The sequence below is a fragment of the Fundulus heteroclitus genome, chromosome 14, assembly GCF_011125445.2.
Source record: "Fundulus heteroclitus isolate FHET01 chromosome 14, MU-UCD_Fhet_4.1, whole genome shotgun sequence".
NCBI classification, from domain to species: Eukaryota; Metazoa; Chordata; class Actinopteri; order Cyprinodontiformes; family Fundulidae; genus Fundulus; species Fundulus heteroclitus.
In genome coordinates, this window is record NC_046374.1 from 6,494,904 (window position 1) to 6,501,252 (window position 6,349).

A 6,349-nucleotide genomic window follows, 5' to 3' on the forward strand; every position below is an offset into this window, starting at 1 on the left:
GTCAGACCAGCATACCTGTCAGATTGCCATTCATTAATTACTCCAATGCGCAGGCCAGACAGCTAATATGACCACCAGTTGTACCGAAATATTATTTTTACAAAACAAAGTTTTGTTATTGTTGGGCCAAGTCATATAGGTTAGACAAGGTGGCATATACCATATTTAGTAAATGTGACCTACATTAATGTCTCCATGGTAGCTAACATTATTTAGGCTACAGGCTAGCTTGTGTTAGCTAAATTTAGGCATATCAGCTTCCTACAAAGGCGACATCACCTTGACCAATGACTGTAGCAATAAAGCATAGAAAATCATAAGCGTAATTATGATATAAGGTGTCTAATTTTTTTTCAGTAGTTTACACATAAAACACGCCTGACTTTACATATTTTTTTGCGTTTCTATTCCATTTGGGTTTGTGACTTCATGCTTCTCTCTAATCAGTTACTTGTGGCCATTCGGCACTTTTTGTGTCATTCTTAATCTAATCTAAACAATTCATGATACTTACTTGAATATTCATAAAGACATTGAGATCTCCTCACACTGCAGTCCCTCTGGCTGACTCAATACAAAACAAGTTTCTGAAACACACAACACATGATGATGAATCATTATACAGACTATGGTTTTCTTCACAGTACGTTTGCCGGTTTTGTCTGTGCCATATTTGTGTTTAAACACTCGCTACACTGTCTGGTATGTTGTTTTCTTCTAAGGGTGGTAGGAAAATAACCTCTCGGCTGTGACTGTCTGACTTGGGGCGCTTAACGTAATTTAAGGCTGAGCTGGCGTGGGCATCATCCTCTGCCTGAGTAAACAAATGATGAAATGGATTTCTTTTTAACTGGTTTTATGTATGCAGTTGATAACACTGAGTCCATGCATAACATTACATTTTTACTTAAGGTGAATTTACACAGTAATTAACTTAGTGCACAAATAACAACAGTAATAGACCACTACAAATGTAACTCCTGTCTTCAGTCTTTAAAGTTTGTATTATCAGAAAACACAACCATTTTCTACTTGCATAGGCTAGCCTTTTTCTTAATATTACTGCATGTGGTTGTTGTGCCATATTAAAGACATGATGAAATAATGAAGTCAGATTGAATTCTGACCATGTACCCTGGGGAAGGAATCAAAATGCATTTTAAGCAAAGAATTTCCCCACAGCCACCAAGGAGCCGCCTCTCAGCAGGGTTCCATGCTATAAGACCACTCCCACACAGACAAAGGTCAGAGCACTTCTGACCAGACCTCGCTTCTGACCAGACTCTCAGACGACCACTACTTTTCTCCTGGAGCCCTCGAGGAGAGGATGGGGGGGCTGCTCTGCAGGAGCAACACATGGGGCCTGGAAGAGGCCACAAGCCAGCAGCCATGGGGACTCAAGGGCCCCAAAGAGCCCAAGCTGCACGAGGTGCTGCAAAACTCATCTGCCTGCTTCCATGGAGTGACGAGAGCGAAAGAGGGGAATTCTCGTCCTCCGGAGCGGGGGACAGGAATCCGGAGATTCATCACACAGATCAAAGCTAAGTTGCCCTCTGACTTCTGCGCAAACCAGCCGCGAAGTAAGGAATGCCGAAACAGCTTTGTTTATTTTTGTCAGCTGTTGCAGGAAAGTGGACGCGAGACGTGGTGGCCTTCCCTCACCAGACAAGCTGAGAGATCAGGGACTGCCGAGCCCGACCAGGCGTATCCCAACCACGTGTCAGCTCATGGCATGGTCTGCTGCTGCTAAGCCACTAGCCACTGCTGAAGCAACAACGGTTCCCTTTTCACTGCCTTCCTTGGATGACCAAAGTGGACCGAACTCACACGAAGCACCGACAGGTTGAACAGAGAGACCCAAAGGGAGAGGTTACATTGGAAAATGTTTGTGATGCGTCCACATGGCGCTTTAAACAAAGGGGCTAACGGAATTAGCCAATGCTAGCATCCTGTTCCATGGCATTGCCGATATGGTTCAAATGTGTTTTATGGTTAAAACAAACGTTATCTCCACAGGGGTTTCATACATTGATGGGATATTAATGTTTATGACTAAAATAAAAGCCGAAGCTTTTAAAGTCAGCGCCGAAAATCCGCAAGCCAAAATGCAATTTAGCTCCTGGTTACATCCGGTTCTGGACCTTCAAAAGGAGTTTGTTTTAAAGCATAAAGCTTGTTTGTTGTCATTGTTGTCATTCGGTAGTGCCATGAGCCTTATTACCGCACTAATATGAAATATTAATGTCGTTTTAAAGGTGTTTTGGGTTAACTTAGGAGTAACTGATTTTAGCGACCGATCGCCGCAGCGACCCCAAGCATCCAGAGTTAGAATCGCATAAATAAAATTGTCCGTTCATAAATTTTAAATGACTTTACTATGCAAATTATTATTTAAAATGTTATTTTCTCAAATAATGTTTTGTGTAACTCAGTATTTGCATTGTGAATGGGTTGAAACAAATACCAAATGCTGTTTTGAATTAATAAAGCTAATTTAAGCTCATTCCATATTATTTAAGATGAACCTTGGTTCTTTAACCTGTTTTGTTTAACTCGCATTGATTCGCATTGTGAATGGATTAAAAACATGCCAAATGTATGCTGGTGAAGATTCTCAGTCATCCAGGTCATGGTCATTCCAAAAAAAGTAAAAAACACAGCAACTGGACTTGTTTTCCATAGTTTGAAGACGTTTCACTTCCTATCCAGGAAGCTTTCTCAATTCAAAAAGTCTGGAGTAATGTGTAGCATCAAGCTTTATACTACTGGCCAGCAAAGGCCTATTAACATGCAAATTCATCAGAAACAGGTCCACCCCCTTAGTAATGGGCAGTCGTTAATATCATTAAACCAGCAAATTGGACCGAAACTGGTCCACTCCTCTGTAACGAGGAGTCGTTAGGGTCGTTATTGGCCTGGCTTGCAGGAACGATGTTTTGATCACCCGAATCAGGATGAGAATTGAAGTGATGATTGGCCGCAATTAATCCTATAGCTGTGTTATAAGTTTTTGAAAGTTGGAACCTAAGTCCCCCTCCTCTATTTAAGGTTGTTTTTTTCTCTATTAACGTAGATAGATGGCTTCCTTCACACCCCTTTCAAACCATCTGTCTTCTTTGTCCAAAATGTGAACATTTTGGTCCTCAAAGAGTGTCCTTTGTCATTAAGGTGTAGGTGGACAGCAGAGTCTTGTCCTGAGGAGGTAGCTCTCCTGTGTTGAGCCATGCGTCTGTGGAAAGCTTGTTTGGTTTCTCCAATATAAAGATCAGATCATTCCTCACTGACTGAACTGCAGACACCACTTCGCTCATCTTAGGTTTGGGGGTTTTGTCCTTAGGATGGACCAGCCTCTGTCTGAGGGTCCTGTTTGGTTTGAAATGTACTGGGATTTTGTGTTTGGAGAAAATCCTCTTGAGTTTTTCAGAGACTCCAGCAACACATGGGATGACGATGTTTTTGCGTTTATTCTTCTCACCATTATGTTCTGCAGCGGGTCTTTTGGATTTTCTTGCTGATTTGACGAAAGCCCAGTTAGGGTACCCACAGGTTTGGAGGGCATCTTTGATGTGTTTCTGTTCCTTGTGCTTCCCTTCTGTTTTAGTCGGGACATGCTCGGCCCGGTGTTGTAAGGTTCTGATGACAGAAAGTTTGTGCTCCAGTGGCTGGTGTGAGTCAAAAAGAAGATATTGGTCTGTGTGTGTGGGTTTCCTATATACTTCAATGTTGAGGTTTCCATCTCCTTCCATGTACACCAGACAGTCGAGAAAAGGTAGCTTGTTGTTGTTGGCATCCTCTCTGGTAAACTTGATATTGTTATCCACTGAGTTGATGTGTCTTGTGAAAGCTTCCACTTCTTTTAACTGGATTTTGACAAAGGTGTCGTCCACATATCTAAACCAGTGACTCGGTGGTGTTCCTCTGAAGGTTCCCAAAGCTCTCTTTTCCATTTCTTCCATGTAAAGATTGGCTACAATAGGTGACACTGGAGATCCCCCATGGCACAATCATGCTTCTGCCTGTACAAATGATCCCTGAACTTGAAATAAGTTGTTCAAAGACAAAGGTCCAGTAGGGTACAGATCTGGTCCAGGGTGAAATTAGTTCTGTTATTTAGGTCACTGTCTTGTTGAAGACGCTTCCTGACTGTTTCTACTGATGTAGGTATGCAAGTGAAAAGTGAAGTGACATCGAACGACACCAGAGTTTTTCCTGGCGCCATTTTTAAATGTTTGACTTTGTTGGAAAAGTCTTTGGAGTTTTCTATGTAATGTGATGTGTTCCCCACCAAGGGGGCAAAATACTAGCAAGCTGTTTAGCAGTGTTATATGTTACTGAGTTAATGCTGCTGACAATAGGTCTGAGTGGTGTTCCTGAGACCCATTGTCCAAAAACAAATGTTCTTATTAGCTTGAATCGCGCACTAGTTAGCTGGCTATGCTGCGAAATAGTTCAGTTAGTTTGTGACATTTCAATGCTTCAATCTCCAAATGTCCCATTTTTTCCCATGCCTTCTCAGCATCACAATTTGTGTTTTTTTACACCTATATTTTTTTTCCATACGTGCTTCACTACTACTGCCAAAGATAATCAACTATCATCTTTGCTGCTGCTATTTCTTCTTCTCTTCACCGAAGGCTGCTGGTTGGCATACAACTTAAAGATGCATTGTTGCTACCTAGCAGACTGGATTGTGAAAAAGTAGAATAGCAGGGAAAAAAACTGATGATGACTGTGTGGTGGCTGCCGGCCTTCCTAGACCACCGGCTGTTCTGTGATTCTCCACAATACAGATATGGCTAGATCGCCCTGGGAGTGAAGTTAAAATTGGTGCTAAATTCGGTTGTTCGCTAAGATGCATCATTTCAACAATTTAATCCACATTTTATGCCACATGCTCTAGGCAATATTTGTGGAAAAGTGTTAGCTTTTAGCCTAGCATGAAGGCCTCCTCTTTTTTGCTCTCTTGATTTCCCCACCGCCCGCCTCTCTGTCACCAACGCAGGGAGGAGGGTCCACTAACAATTTGGTAGCTTTCTCTGGATTTCCAGAGGTAGGAAATCCCGGTTGATGTAGCTTCAAGATAATCTGTTTGCAGCTGTCCATAGTTCAGTTCCACTGTTGCAGACTTCTGGAGTCACAAGCTGCGCAAAAATACATAAAAACTCTAAAAGCTAAACTAGAAGCAGCCGAAACTATGAGAGTGCCAGGTTGTGTTTGTAATTTGACTGAATCTATCAGACTTCTGCCTTTTAAAATAAACGGACTTGTCTGATCTCAAAATAATTTGTTGTATCAAACGTAAAAAAATTGTAAGATGTATTTAACCTCCATTAGATGCATTTTTCCAGGAAATGTATGTAGGCTTACTGCTGCTATTTCTATTCTACATACAATTTATTGTCATTTGAGTCTCATCTAAGATTCCGGAAAGTAAAATGCAATGCTGACTTTTGAACAGAATGCATCATTTCTAACTTTTTTGGGTATATTTTTCTCATCTGTTGATGAGGTCAGGGGAAAATACAGGAGCTGGAGGTTAGTGATGGGAACAGCGGTTCTTTTGAGTGTACTGAATCAATGGAGTCACTACATTAAATTGATTTGTTCAAAAGATTTGTTGACAGAATCGTTCAGTTCATGTAACTACATTTCTGCTTCCTTACAATTAAAGTAGGCAATCAGCATGGCTTAGGTCACATTTACTGTGCTATATAGAGAGCTTTTAACTGCCTTTTTGTTCCTTTACAATTAAAATAGGCAATAAGCATGACGTTAGTGACACTCAGGCGTACAGTGCAGATTCTGTGCAGACTATGTTTTTTTTTACTAGTTTTTTCAACTATGGAGATGAAGGCTATATTAAAGTACTTCTTTATTCTGCGAACGACCAACTCGGAAATACATGCATTAGTGACCATATTTTAAAAAAATGTGGCATTAACATCATGATTGCGGCGTTAAAGTTTTTTTTAAGGACTAAAAATCGTCCCTCGGCGACCGCTGGGCTGAAAATCCACAATTTGGGTCACGTGGTACGATCACGTAGTTCGTTGATGTAGCTCAGGCTACACTGCAGAGAGTACAATAGCGTACACAACGACAAGTTCAAATGCGGATTCACAAAGTGATGATTTTAACATGAAAGACAGCGCAAGCGTCTGTTACGATTCGGGTAAGTCTGAGAAAAACCTTTTAGGAGAAAAAACTAAATGCGTTGCTGGTGTATAATTGGAATCGGGGTTTATAATCTTGGTTCTGGCAGATAGTTTGGATGTAAACACGGAAACAACCCGTCGAAGCCCGATTGCCTAGCATTGTTTATGACGGCTGAAATTCGCCAAAACAGCAC